Source organism: Ictidomys tridecemlineatus, chromosome 12 (genome assembly GCF_052094955.1).
Source record: "Ictidomys tridecemlineatus isolate mIctTri1 chromosome 12, mIctTri1.hap1, whole genome shotgun sequence".
In the NCBI taxonomy this organism is placed as follows: domain Eukaryota; kingdom Metazoa; phylum Chordata; class Mammalia; order Rodentia; family Sciuridae; genus Ictidomys; species Ictidomys tridecemlineatus.
Window position 1 is genome coordinate 23,460,723 of NC_135488.1, and position 15,602 is coordinate 23,476,324.

General features: G+C 37.0%; 1 pseudogene; it reads left to right on the forward strand.

Annotated features, from left to right (window-relative positions):
• Positions 1 to 15,602, forward strand: part of LOC144368925 (ATP-binding cassette sub-family A member 13-like) — a 398,370-nt pseudogene that overhangs the window by 150,204 nt on the left and 232,564 nt on the right.

Sequence of the window (15,602 nt, forward strand, 5' to 3'; positions counted from 1 at the left end):
AGTTTACCTTCCATTGGTACTCCTTCTCTGTCCCACAAGCTGCCCTGTTCTTTCTGTGGTACATCCTGCTATGACAACTCTGGGTTTTCCCTCTGTTGACAGTACCTGCGGATGATGGGAGTGCATCCAACAACTCACTTCCTGGCCTGGTTCCTGGAGAATGCAGCCGTGCTGACCTTGAGCAGTGCTGCTCTGGACATCATTCTGAAAGCAAGTGGCATCTTCACCTACAGCAATGCAATCATCATCTTCCTCTTCCTCCTGGATTTTGAGGTGTCAGTTGTTATGCTGAGTTACTTCTTGAGTGCATTTTTCAGCCAAGCTAATACAGCAGCCCTGTGTACCAGCCTGGCGTACATGATCAGCTTTCTGCCCTACATAGTTCTGTTGGTTCTGCACAACCAACTAAGTTTTGTTATTCAGACATTTCTGGTAAGTGAGTTGTTCTGAAAAGGTGCAAAATAAAATAAAACAGGGATCTACGCAACAACACCAAACCACCACCCTTAACTTGCCAGTTTATCATGTTCTGACCTAAACAGGATTTCTGATATTTACTTTCTTTATTCTACCCACAGATGAAAAACTTACAGTAGTAGTTCATTGAAATTGTGGCGGTTTTGCTGGATGGCAGCCCACTAAGAATCGTCATTTTTCATGTAATGGAGGCTCTGAGAAATCAGTGGCATCCTTAAAAATGCATATCACTTTAGTTTCTTTTTTTTTATGCGTGGAAAGAAATAGACTTCTAAAGCTATTTTAGAAGTAAAAAATAAGCATTTTTCTTGATGCATCATGAATTACATCACATAAGTGGAAAGATCTCTCTGTTAGCAATGTCAGAATCGCTCATCCATTAAAATGTACCTTATGAAAAAGAATGAGAATGCTTTTAGGTCTGCAATATAAGATACATAGAAGATAGAAACTTATTCTTTTATGACTATTGTCCGGCAAGCCCAGTGCCTGATGTAGCAGGAACCCAATTAATGTGGGAGGGGTAAACAAATCACTATTAAATCAGTCTTTCATTAAATCAGTGTCATACCTATACCCATTTGCATTATGCTTGAGTCTTTATGTTCTCCAATAGGTCAGATGATTTTCTTATATTGCAGTCTATTTGGATGTGTATATGGAGCCACTTTGAGGAGGTACCAGGGAGATTTGGTTGGAATCTGAGGGGTATTTAAAGTCTTTTGAAAGTCCTTGGCAGCCCCAGTGAGTGTATCAATCACTTTTATACTCATTTATATAAAATAATATAAATGAGTATAAAAGAGTGAAATATATCTGTGAAAGCCCAATTATTTTTCTTCAACTCCAATAAACCACTGAATGCTATGGTTTTTTTAGTCATGTACACAAAGCATTGATATGCATACACAGTAAAAAATGGTTCCATTCAATTAATGTTTGGTCCGTTGATTTGTGTTTATTGATTTGAATAGCTTAATTCACCATCTGTGATAACAAATAATTTGGTGCTAATATGAATTAGGTGTTTTTAGAATAATTAACACAAGTGGGACCATTTAGTGTCCCTCCCATAGAACTGGGTAGAAAGAGCCATTGATGAGCTGAGCTAAATTTCTAATGCTGTCAATTTTATTTTTACTTCAGTCTTTATATTTAAGGTTTATATATATTCAATACTTGATTTCCTTTTTACATATTCAAATGTTTTCTAACAACTGGAAAAAAATCTAACTCTGGTACATTATATTTGTAAATGTAAGATGCTTTTTCAATAGGCTTTCTATTTTTTTGTTTTCTGACATAGGTCCTCCCCACTGAAGATAAAATAACATTTTCCTTCAGTACACTCTCTTTCTAGTGTAGAATAATGTCCATATTCCATCAGTCTGTTTGCAGTGTGCTCCAGGGCATTCACTTAATAATAAAAAAAAACAGTAAATTGCTCCATTCCATTTTCTACTGTTTCTTGTTACACATTTCTGTATACAGTGCATTGGATTTATGACACTTCAAGCATTGCAGAAAAGAGAAGTAATTCCTTTTAACATTAAAAACTAGCTTGTTAGCACACTGTTCAGAGAGGGTTGACAGTCTGCTAAGACTTTCAGGCTCAGATATTTAAATTACTGCCTGAAGCAATGGTTTGGCATCCTCGGAATCAGAAAGTGTCATGGTGTCTCTCTTTGAATTTGGTATTGTGGATTTTCTGTGGTCCCAATCAAACACTAATGTACTGTTTTTCTCCTTACTCCACCAATCTGTGGGCAGTGCCTCCTCTCAACAACTGCCTTTGGACAAGGAGTATTTTTCATTACATTCCTGGAAGGACAAGAGGCAGGTAAGAGGACACATTTTTGGAAAATGACTCTCAGTGACTCAGGTTTTTGGAAACTTATAGGTATTCTGCAAGTGATATAGTAGAAAGGCTGCATTACCAAGTGAAGCATTTGGAAGGAGATTCTGATATTTGATTTCATTGATGAAAATACTTCCCACCATCAATTTGTCTCCATTTTGAGAACAATCAAGAATAACCCTCGTGTTTGATTGATGACATCTTCCTGTAGATGTCATCAATCAAACACCCAGATAGTGCTTGGACCTTTCTTTGGACATCCTTGATACATGCTCAACACAGGGACCTTCCAGAATCTTCTAGATGTGCCCTTATATTCCACCTTGCTAGAGTATTATTGAATTAGGATCCATCTCTTGGGTTCCTCTGCTCCTTCTTTCTACTTTCCTATAGTTCCCTCTTACAAATGACAACGACTAAGGAATTTATCAGCTCCTATCTTTACTATTTTCTGGGTTGCAGCATAACCAGTATAGAACAGAACACAGCTATTTCCTCCAGTTTAAACATATTTTATTCCCATTAATACAGCTTAAAATCAGTTTTTTAAAAAATTGTTGACAGAATTTTTTACTTGACATTTTGACAACTGAACTTCTAAACAAGTATAGATAATTTCTTAGATATTTTTATGATATCTGTAAAGATAGGTAAAATATATGCTATAAAACTCTAGCTCTTGTTACATCAGCCACTTAATTTGTAGTTCTTAGGTTTCCCTGACATTTTCAATAAAACATGTTGTTATTAAATAGACGAGTAATTCTGAATGTTTCCTCCTGTATTCCTCAAACTAATCTTTAAACTAAAGCAAATTAGAAATTCAGAAGAAAAATGGTCTCTATTAGACTATTTGAATAGTTTGGTTCCAATTCCAACAAGTGGATAAAGACTAAAACATGTATTATTATTGAGTTATAGGTTAGTATTATAGGAAACATTTGAAAAATGAATGTCTTTTTAAACTTATATTTTAATCTGTAAATAAATTTCAGAAGCACTGTAAGAAAACAAATTCTTTCCCACCCTGTATTTCCCATGTAAATAGGATTCAAAAGATATTTTTGTGTCTATTTATGTGTTTTCCAAGAGCAGAGAGAATTAAAAATTTAGAATTTGTGTTCTCAGGAGTCTTCTTTTTACTTACCAAAAAAGAAATGCTTATTTTCCCATAATGTGAATGGCTTTTAGTTGAGTAAATAATACTGAAGGTAAGTAAGGTGACCTTTACAATTTTTTTAAATGGTAGAAATTAAAATGATACCAAGGTTTCCTCTACCTGACACACTGAAATAGATGTATACGCAGAAAGCCAATATTTCCTTTAAAGAATTCAGTCAATAGTATTAACTTTCCTTTTGTTTTGCCTTTATTCAGCTCTACTTGAGCCTCCATAATTTATTAACTCGTCTCACCAAAATCTACAGTCAAAGAGGGAGTGCAATTCTAACTCTGACCTTTTCTACCAGGGATCCAGTGGAATAATATGTACCAGGCTCCAGAACCAGGGGGCATGACATTTGGCTGGGTTTGCTGGATGATTCTGTTTGATTCAAGCCTTTATTTTTTATGTGGATGGTACTTCAGCAACTTGATTCCTGGTAAGAAATCTGCACTTTATAATAAAGTCAACTTAAAAAATAGTTTAAACCTACCCATATGAATTTTAGTATAATTATTTGTTCTTATAGAAGATATCTGAAAGGGAACTCATAGGACATATTTTAAAAGGAGCAGTGACTTTTTGAGGTGCTTGCATTCCAGGTGAAAAGTCAAAGGTCAGGTGAGGGGTTAAACCAAACAAATACAGGGTGAAAGTCCACCAAGCCCACTTAGCAGATTCCAATGGGTAGGCTCTGTCAATCATATTCAGAAAGGCTCCTAATTTTTCCAGTGGAGTATCTGAGGGAGATGGGCATGAGGGGAGTTGGGGAAAGAGAATCTGAGGCCCATGATGATGATGGCTCCCAGACAGTAGGCTACGGATCAGGGTACCCTGGACAAGGAGCTTAACCAAGGGAAGTGGAGGGACCATGTCCTCAACCGGCAGCTGGTTGGTGGGAAAATATGGAAGGTGGCCAGGCTGAACAGGAGGGCTTGGAATTGGATTGGCTGAGGGTCAGGAGCCATCTCCACACTCAAGGCCATCAGTAGGGCTTCTCCAAGTGTGGTTCACTTCCTTTTCAGTGTGTAGAACACTCCCTGGGGGTTGGAAGATGAGCACACCCATCACAGGGAGAATCACCAAGGGTGGATTGTCTCTGCTTGGTTAGGAGGGAAAGAAGTGTGCCTTTACTTTTATGATTCATGCCCCCAAAAGCATAAATCACACTTAATTTTTTAAAAGTTAGAAACAATGTTTTGATGGTATTGAATTTTCTTGCTGAATATAAATATGACTTTGACTACATATTTCCAAAAGAACTGGAATCTATCCTTTAAAATTAAGAGTGATAAATGGAAATTCCAATTACATGCAAGTGAAAATGGAGAGTTAGAAGGGGGGAACAAAAAGCCTAGTTAATTCTGTCTGTGAAAACACATTCCAGACTTGGAGAGATCATGCATTCTTTAAGGACAGATACATGTAGAAACAATGTGGGTCATTGAAAAACTTATTTTACAGAAAAGGAGGAAAATATGACATTAAATAGTAGAGAGAGGGCATTATTTTGGTAAAACTTAGAATGTATCATCTTGATACTTGGAATAAAATTTAAGAAAAGATGGACTGTAGGAAATAAGAGATTATGAAAAAAGAATTGCAAAGGCCTTAGCAAACTATATGAGAAAAAGTTGGATATTGAAAAGAAAGAAATGTTACAAGATAGGCATGTGATGTCAATATAAATGGTAAAGAAGCAGTAATGAGCATAAAAAAATCAAAACTGGTTGTCACCAGCTGGCCGAGCTGGCAAGATGTGCTAGGGTCAGAGGAGCTGGCTGCATCAATAAACTGAGAAAAAGGTGAAGAAACTACACAAAACACAAATGTGAGTTTCTAAGGTCGAGGACAGCACTGCTCGGTGACCCCAAGGGTCAGCTCCATGCTGGGCATCACTGGAAAAAGCAAGAGAGAGAGCACACCTGGAACCCCCCTGTTTATTGGGCAAAAGACATTTGATAGAATATTTCACCCAAATAAGGCAAGGGGTAGAGTTTTGAAGGGTGGAGTTTTGCTTGGTGATGTCCTGACCCATCTCAGGTGCTGTGTGGCATCACAGGCAGAGTGAGAGGAAAGGCACCGTTGCCTTGCATAGCCCCATCAGCACCCAATGCCAGACCAGTCCCCTCATATGCTCAAATGCCCATAGCTCACACACAAAGAGCCAATGGATGGTTCACGGCACCTGGTCTGGATAGATGAAGATGCAGTCCTGGAGGACGAGGAGGAAGTCACTAAGAATAAGGGTAAAGTGGCTATCACTCCTGAGAGGGGTAGGCATCTTTGGAATAAAGGGCACAGGAAATGGTCATTTGTCAAAGGACGAGGAAACCTAGATTTGCCGAGGAAGTGATCATCACAGCATAGAAAATTAATATGAAGGAAACTTATCTGAATAGAAAGTAGCTGATGACTTGAAAGAGAAGCATCCTACAAAGATTAGCAAAAACGAGATACCTACAGCAATGATGAGATGAGGTGAAATGTGTTTGGGGGCCAATAGTGATCTGATTTCCTTTGTACCATCAGGACATGAGGCATGAGGATCCTGGGGGCAATATTTTCATATATTATAGTAAAGTAAAGGAACTCAATTAGATTTCCCTCCAAATCCCACATCAACCTTTTTCTATTAGATTGAAGTCCTATGCGAACAAACTGTTTTCCCAGACTAGAAGGTAGATGAGTCAAGCCAGGCCAGGGAATAGCCAACTTCTCAGGCCCTCTGGGCATTTGCAGTGAAAGAGCCCCCTGGTAGAACAAGTTTCAGGAAAGAGAAAAAGGGAGAGAGGGTGAGGGGAGAGAGAGATAGAGAGATATCAGAGAAAGCAGTCCTGGCTGCCTTCCAATTCTGCATCCTTCTGCAGCATAACTGAGCTGAATTTGAACAAAAGGGAGCCATAGCTGTAGCTGGTAGATGTAGTGAGGCTTTTGGATATGATGATGATGATGATGATGATGATGATGATAATAATAATAATTTGAGATGGATAGCATTCCTCCACTGCCTGTGTCTTGGTGAGGATGATCTAATCTCCCGGGAGGCACTGATGTTGTAGGAGTAAGAATGGAAAAGGTGAGAGGAGAAGGGGTGAAAATGCACATAGAGGGACATTCATCAGGTTCACAGAAGTCTCCTGCCTAACAGATGCTGGCCAAGGGGCTGCGGGCCATGAAGACTGGGGAAGGTCTGGGAATTCTCTGTGTTCTCAGTGCAGTAGGGAGGGTGCAGAGGGAATGAGAGGACTCAGGGTGAGGAGCAGCTGACTATCTTCTAGCTCAGGGCACCCCTGTAGCTCTCAGTGTCCCCTGTAGGTGTTTATGATAAACAAGAAACTAAATGCTAAGTGAAAGCTTTAGCTACTGCCAGAAGAGACAAAACAGAAATATCAAAAAATGAGGTAAACCCATTATTATTTCTAGTTTGTATAAATTCAACTGAAAAATGGTACAATGATTGATCATAGATACACAAAAATTTTAAGCATTACTGTATATCAGCAATAAATACACAGTATAAATGGCAAGAAATTTCATTCTTAAAAGCAATAAAATGGTCTCTCATCATGAATCAATGTAAAAGAGAATATGTATCAAAAAATTAAAATGGCAAAGAATATAATTTATAGTTGAATGAATAAAAAGAGATGCTTTATCAGTGAACAGGGATATTCATCATTATGAGTGTGTTGATTTTCTCCAATTAATGTACAAATTTCTATGGTTTTAAATAATGTAACATCTAATATGCAGCATTTCGTTAATGTAATATAATGGAACTTACATAAGTCATTGAAATAAAAGTGCCAAAGAGAGGAATATGTTTTTAGTTGATAAAATGTTTCTGAAGGATAGCTAGAAATATAAATCTGTAATAATGACCCCAAATTATTAAAAATGATGAGGAAGAATGGAGATGGCTGATGATTTACATAAGATTCTCACTATAAATTGACAAGGATTTAAACAATGGCATGCTCATGGAACACAGAGCAATGGAATAGATTAGAAAATTCATAACTGATCCAAGGGTCTATCATTTACTGTGATAAAATTGACATTTTTAATTAATGGGAAAGGATATGATATTCTTTAATTTTTAAAAAGGTAAAACTCTTATTCATAAATTCTTTGGAAATAAATATCATTGAAATTAATGAAGAGGGCTGGGTATGTGGCTTAGTGATGGAGTACTTACCTAGCATAGTTAAGGCCCTGGTTTTAATCCCTTGCACTATTATGTCTGCCCCCTGCCAAATAACACTAAAATAATGAAAAATAGAAACAGGAAAAAGTGATTTTCAGATGAGGGAAGGACTTTCTAAATATAAAAGACATAAATCATAAAAGTTCACAAGTTCCTTTGATAAGAATTTGTTAATATTTCAAAATATTCAAATAATTAAAATGATAGGACAATTTATAAGCTTATAAAACTTTAAATACTCATTGAAAGAAAAGTTAAAATTCTCAAATCAAGTTTAAAAATAACATGTTGTTTGGTGTGGTGGCCCATACCAGCAATTCAAAAGGCTGAGGCAGGAGGATCACAAGTTCAAGGCCAGCCTCAGCAACTTAGTGAGGCCCTAATTAACTTAATGAGACCCTGTCTCAAAATAAAAATAAGGGCTAGGTATGTAGGTCAGTAGTTAATCACCCCTGGGTTTAATCCTCAGTAGACAGAAAGAGAGAAATATAGAGATAGAGATAGAGATAGAGATAGAGATAGAGATGGAGGAGGAGGAGGGGAAAGGATGGGGGAGGAGGGGAGGAAGATGAGGAGGAGGAAGAGGAGGAGGGAGAGAGAAAGAAAGAAAGAACATAATGCGTGTCAATAGAAACTCTTGCAGATAACTTGAACAAATCTTTCATTAAAAAAAGAAAAGTTTATATCTAATAAACTTAAGACTTCATGTCACACAGGAGCATAAAATTACAAAGACATAGAGGATAGCATTTTTCTTCTCTGACTAGAAAATATGACAAAAATGATTATGATCAGTGGAGAAATATGTAGAGGGAAAGGAAAAAAAATTGCTGGTGATCTTAATCTGACTGCTATCATCAAATATTGAATTTATAATATGTATAAAATCATTAAAGTGTTTATTCTCTTTGATACAAATATGTAAAAAGTCCAAAAGATATTAATATTTTTATCACAGATTCTTCATAAAATAAAAAAAACGGGCAAACCTACATTTCTGAGAATAGCAGATTTATTAGGTGATTTCTGTTACATATGTAAGTTTGTATTACTATGAAAGAGTATTCAATTCTTGAATTCTCTTTTATAAAAACATATATTGATGTGGAATAGGTAGGTCATATGCTGCTGTGGTATAAAGCTGTCTTATGAGACAAAGCATATAACATAAGAACAATCAGGTTTTTTTTAAAAAAAGAAACAACACAATTTGGGCTGATGTGCCCTGAAGTTCATGTGGAATTGTGGATGTTCTGCTTTCAATGTCTTTGCATTGAACATGCATTTATTTTTTTAATTTAAATAAATGGCACAAGTTAACAATATATTATTTTTTTTTCAAAATGCCAAATGATTTAATAAAAAGAGGAAAAAAACAAATTATAAGGAAGGGGCACATACACATACATAGTGGAGCGATAGATACAGTTTAGATCAAACGAGTGTGATATTGGCTGAAAGAATTTAACTTAGCAGTTTTGGTGATGAATACCCTTTTAGTCCTCCTCTTCCTTAAGGGGGATTCAGAGATTTAGGTGTGTTCTTTTTAGGAAGAACTGAATGTGGATGTGTCCTGAGCAGATAGAAGTAGCTTTCCTTTCTCTTCTCCCTTTTCCTCCTCTCTTTCTTGACGGCTTAACATAAGAATTATCATGTTAACAATTTTTGCTTGTTTGTTCATGGTGCTGGGGTTTGAACCCAGGACCTCATGCATATTAGGCAAGCAGTATACCACTGAGCCACATCCCCACCCCCTATCTTAACAAAATTTTAAGTGTACAGTAAATATTGTTAACTATAGGCACAATATTGTAAAGCAAATCTCTAGGAGTAATTCATTTTGTATAACTGAAACTTTGTATCTTTTGGTTAATACCTTCTCATTTCCCTCTCCCATTAGCCTCTAGTAACCATTATTGCACTCTGCTTTTGAGTCTGTTTTAGATTGCTCAATCAATGGTATCACATAGTATTTCTGTATCTGATTTCACTTAACACAATGTCCTCCAGGTCTATTCCTGTTGTCACAAATGGCAAGATCTCCTTTTTAAAGGCTGAATAGCATATATAATAGAATAATAAATATCTGTGTGTACGTGTGTATATATATGTATCCTCTGTGTGTGTGTGTATGTGTACACATGTGTGTGTACATTTTAGTCAGCTTGCAGTTCATGGCTTCAGAGATCAAAGGCTATAGACAGTCAACTCCATTCTGTGCCTTAGGTGAGACAGAATATCATGGCAGGAGTGTGGTGGAGGAAAGTGTCTCAGAATGTGGTCACTAGGAAGCAGAGAATGAGACTGCACTCACAAAGGGCAAAATATATACCTCAAAGACACCCTAATGACCTACCTTTATCATCATACTCTTTTGCTATGGTAGTCTGTCTCACCTCTGCCCCAGAGCAATGGAGCTGGGCATCCAAGAACTTACACCGCTGAAACCGTGAGCCAGAAAATAAAGTTTTCCTCCTCTAAAATTGTTCTCATCAGATTTTTTTTGGTAACAGAGGTAAAAAACCTGACTAAAACTGTGAGTGTATCACAGTTTCTTTATGCATTCATCTGTCATCACAGAACATTTTTGTTTTTACATCCTGACTCTTATGAATAGTGTTGCAATGAACATAAGAGTGCTGATATCTCTACAACATACTGATTTAATTTCTTTGGATATATACTCAAAAATGGAGTTATAAGATCATATAATAGTTCTATTTTTTTTTGAGGAATCCACAGCTGTTTTCATGGTGGCACCACTTTACATTTCCAACATTAGTATTCAAAGTTTTTCTTTTATCTGCTTCCTAACACTTCCTCCTACTTTTTTTTTTGTATATATAGTTACCTTCTGAACAAGTATGAGGTGAAAGAACACTGTTGTTTTAATTTGATGATTAGTCATATTAAGCATCTTTTCATGAACCTATTTGCCTTTCTTAAGTCTTCTCTTAAGTAATGTTTGGGTCCTTTGCCCTTTTAAAATTTAGGTTGTTTTCTGACTTTTGAATTTTAGGAGTTTCTTAAATATTTTGGACATTGTCCTTGTATCAGATACGTGGTTTGCTAATATTTTTCTCCCATTCTGTGTGTTGCCTCTGCATTTTTTTTTTATTTATGGTGTAGAAGTTTTCAGTTTGTTTTAATCCCAAGGAGACAGTGTCTTTCAAAAGATAATGATATATGTTGTAGGTAAGATGGATTATAGGTGAGGGGACAGGTAAGGAGATCCATTGGCAGTAGCGCTCCATTCCTACTGTAGGGTTTGAAGTCACTTCCTCTGATGTCTGCAACATCCACTCAGTTCCTAATCTGGGAAGGAACACGAGTGTCAGGCTTCTGACATTCTCTGGTGTTCTTTCTCTCTCTCCTCCTGCCTTTGGTCTGTGCCCATTCTTAATCTCTCAGGTTGCTGCTTGCTGGCTCTGTATCCCATTTCTGATGATGAGTTTGCAGCTTGAACTTGTAGATGTATATGGATTCTCTTGTTTGGACCCTTGAATAGAATGAGATTTTCATTTATTTTCTCATTTTTTTCCCTGCTTCTGGCAGCTCTGGACATCAGTGATTAATCTCCTGGACATATGATGTACAAAAACTTACAAAAGCATTTCTCTGGGGAAAGAGATTATGAATGAGGAGGGGGATATAGAGGTGAGCACATCACGGGCTTTCTAGAGGACTTTGATAAATGAGATCTGAATGCATTGGAGAGGCTGGAATGAAGAAAGGAAATAGAGAAATGAGTCTATCAGAAAAGACTCCTTGCGAGAGCAAGAAATACTGAAAAGACTGAGCCTCCAAAAGAGTTGTAAGCAAGGTTTAAATGAGATATTTGTACACCCATATTTATAGAAGCATTATTCACAAGAACCAAAAGGTGGAAGCAGCCCAAATATCTGTCAATGAATGATATATTCATACAATGCATCTTACTTACCTTTAGAAAGAAAGGAATTTCTGACACCTTCTGTAAAACAGATGAACCTTGAGGAGATTGCACCCACTTCTTCAGTCCCACTCTGTCTCCTGGTTAGCATCTCCTGACCCTCTAAACAGGAGCTTTGAGTTGCCCAGTAACAAAAGGACACTTTTATATGAGGCTCTTAAAACAGGCAAACTCATAGAGACAGACAGAAGAATGGGAGTTTCCAGGAACTCTGGGGAGGAAGCAGTGAAGGATTGTAATTTAATGGGGACAGTTCTATTTTGAGAAGGTGAAGCATTTCCGGAAATGAGCGAGGGTGATGCTGGTACTACCATGTTGGTGTGCATACACACAACTGAACTACACATTTGAAAATGATTCAGGTTTTAAATTTTGCTATGGATTTTTACTGCAATTTAGAAAAGATGGAGCCTTGAGATAGGGGTCTGCTGTGCAAAAGTGACCACTCCCAAGGTCATCTTTGAGAGAAGAAAGGGCAATTGGGGCTGAGTTGAAGCAGGAAGGCAATTTGGCTCAGAGCAGCTGAGTGCTGGTGGAAAAGGCCCCACCCAGAGACCACTGAGTCACTCCTCATCCCAAGAGTCAAGGGAGTATCGGCTAAGCTGGTGACTTTGCAGAAGAGCTTTGTTATTCCCCCCACCACCACCACCACCAAAACTAAATGAGCTCAAAGAAAAAAAGAAATGTTATCTAGAGGACTCGCAGATTAAAGTACCAAAATTGACTGTCTTTTGGATCTACCCTGGCCTATGGGACCAAGCTGTGTGAATTTTCTGAATTTGAAACTTACTGTCATTCTTTTAGGGAAAACCAGCATCTCTTGCTCCTCTCCACATCTCTTCTTCTTCCATTGTTTCAGGCTCCACATTCCCTGCCTTCCCATTAGGTGACAGTTGCAATGTCAGCCCATATCTTCATGCTCCCACTCCTGCAATCTCTCGTGGTTAGCTTCTCCCAATACACTAATTTGAGGAGCCTCTAGCTCCCTCAAAATTGGTTCTCACCCTACCACACTCAAACTGAGACAAAGATCTGCTAATTTTACTTTCTATTCTCTCTTAAATCCACCTGGATGCACCTTTCTTTGCCAGGGGACATCTTCACCCTTTCTTTTATCAGGCCAATGTGTTTTATGACCTCAAATAAGTTAAGATTCCCAGCTAGACTGGATTCCACATCTTGTAAAGGGAAGTAAAGGGGAAAGGACCTTCAGCCACCTTTAAATTATGAACTCCCGTCTCTACATTGTGTTTAGAGAAAGAAAGTGGTGGATTTTTAATAGTTTCTTTTTTTGTGATTACATTAACAATTTTAGCCATAGGCTAGATAGGAAGGAAGATCAGAGTCTATTCCAGAATAAAACATCAAAGCAACAAAGTCTTTAAAACACAAATTTAAAAATAAAAGACATAGAGATAGCCAAAGATGGCAATGAATATTTTTCCTTTATTATCATGAAATTGCTGATTCTTCCCATTTCAAAAGTTAAAGTTCTAGTGCTGGCAATTTGCACGTCCTTTAATTCTATAAAGCATTCATTTTCAACTTTGACAAAGTCAGCCAATAACAACAAACAATAAAAATGATAGAAAATGTTGAAGAGGCTTTCACATCTACAAGTTGTACGGCAGTTTCTAGAAGTTCTCTTTGAAATGATATTTGTAGGTAATAAAACCTATATCCATGTATAATTCAAGAAGAATAATGTAATGTTTTAATTGCAACATGAAAGAGAAATAGGAAGCAATTTGTAATAAAACAATAAGTTCTCATTGCTCAGGTCTGACTTCATCAGCACACAGAGGGAGGTATTCAGATGCTTGCCCTTATGAGGAGTAAGTCTGGATTGAAAATGATCCAAAGCCATTAGTGGAACTAAAAGTAAAGGAAATGCATAAATGTAGACACTAGAATAAAACTTCATATGAAAGTGAGTAATGACAGGTCAGACTTAAATATATGTAATACAAAGATGGAGAAAGCTTATATTCAAGTAGAAAAGTATAGGCAGAAAAATTAGACATGATTGAAATGGATGAAAGAACTTTCCTTATTCTAAGTGATCTGAGTCTTATTTAAAATCAACCTACCAAGTAATTTCCTGTGTCATCACATGGGCCAGGGAATGAGGACACATGGCAAAAGATTTGCCTCTTATTTTATAATTCCATTCCGTGTCAGTGCCTCCAGTCAATCCCCATGTTTTTAAGAACTTTAGAGATTTATTCTTTAGTAGGTGATAGAAAATAGAAGATGAATTGACCAAAGAAACAGTGATATAGAGATGCCAAGAGGGTAGATATTTGGGAATAGCATCAGAATAAGATTGAAAAGTAATTGAAAGCTTTCATGTTAGTCATTTCAATGTATAATTTTTACACAACTAATTTCATATTGAAATATATATATATATATATAAATTTCATATTGAAATATATATATATATAAATTTCATATTGAAATATATATATATTTCATATTGAAATATATATATATATATATATATATATATATATATATATAAAATGGCAGTAATATAAATTACTTCGCCTTTTGATAATGATGTTTAGTGCATTTCATTAACCTCTGCTAAGTTAAAAATCTTAGTGTTAAATGCAGTACAATTCTTCTGTCATATATTTGCATGTCATGGGCCAAATGAAGGCTGTGTGGCACTGCAAATTCAAAAGCACTAAGTGGCATCACTATGGATAGTGTGGTGCTATGAAATGATGACCAGCGTTAGCATCACTTGATAGTCTTCTGCTTAGTTATACAGGGTTGCATTCCTGCAGAATTCAATGTGCTATACATGGAAACTGCACAGAAACTTTGGGTTTATGTGTGGCTGGGATAACTAAAGGGACTTCTCACTTGCAGGAATGTGTGATGGGTCAAGTTAAGGACTGTTCTTCGTCGGGCTAGGCTGTCCTACACTTCATAGGACACCTGCTATCCCACAGCTTTGCACACTGAAGACTACTGCATCATCCCCTTCATTTATTTATTTTTTTCAACATTTTCTATTGGTGCATTATAGGTGTACCTAACAATTCTTGTTACATACTCACACATGCACCTAATATAACAGTATAATTTGGTTAGTATCACTCCCTAGCATCTCCCCTTCCTCTTCTCACCCACATTTTTGTTCCCTTTCTTCTACTAATTTCCCTGAGATACTTGCCTTCCTCCTTATACTTTCTTTTAAACTCTTTTAAAGTTATTGTTTGCTTGTTTTGTTTTGTTTTTGGATATTGGGGATTGAACCCAGGGCCTCTCACATACTAGGCATTGCTCTGCCACTAAGTTACATCCCCAGCCTGTACCACCCCCTTTATATTAATCATGCCTTTTTACTTTCTGTAATCTGATGATTAACATCTTGGGGCCTTAATGGCTCTGGAGGGACTGCCCCTCCCAGGCTAGACACTTCCCAGAGATAATAAGTGTCTGGCCTGTGAGCGTGCACTTGTTGTGCAAACCCTCCAGGCTAGAGCCCCCACTCCCATCACCTCCTTTATGGGGCTCTCATACTCTGGGGTATTATCTCCTGCCTCAGTGATTACCCAAGGCCAGGTTTGAGATAACTAGAGGAATCCATTATGCCCCATAATCTAATGACATTTTATTAAAAAAAAATCAATTTTAAACCTACTTAATCCAACTCACCTGTTCCTTCTCTTAGAAACCATTGTATAGGCTCATGTTCACATTTCCTCTTCCCTCTGTTTGGTGCTACCCTATGTTTGTTCCTACTGAGAACTATGAGTAATAAATTTTCTTCTCAATGGCAGCTCTCATCTTCTGATCTACTGGCTCCTCTGTCTAATAATTATAAAAACTTACATTTAAAACCACCCATTTGAGGTGCCCACCAAAAGTGCTCCTTCCCACATTTCTAAAACACCTGTGAAAGTATCATCAAATCAAGGATCTCTGA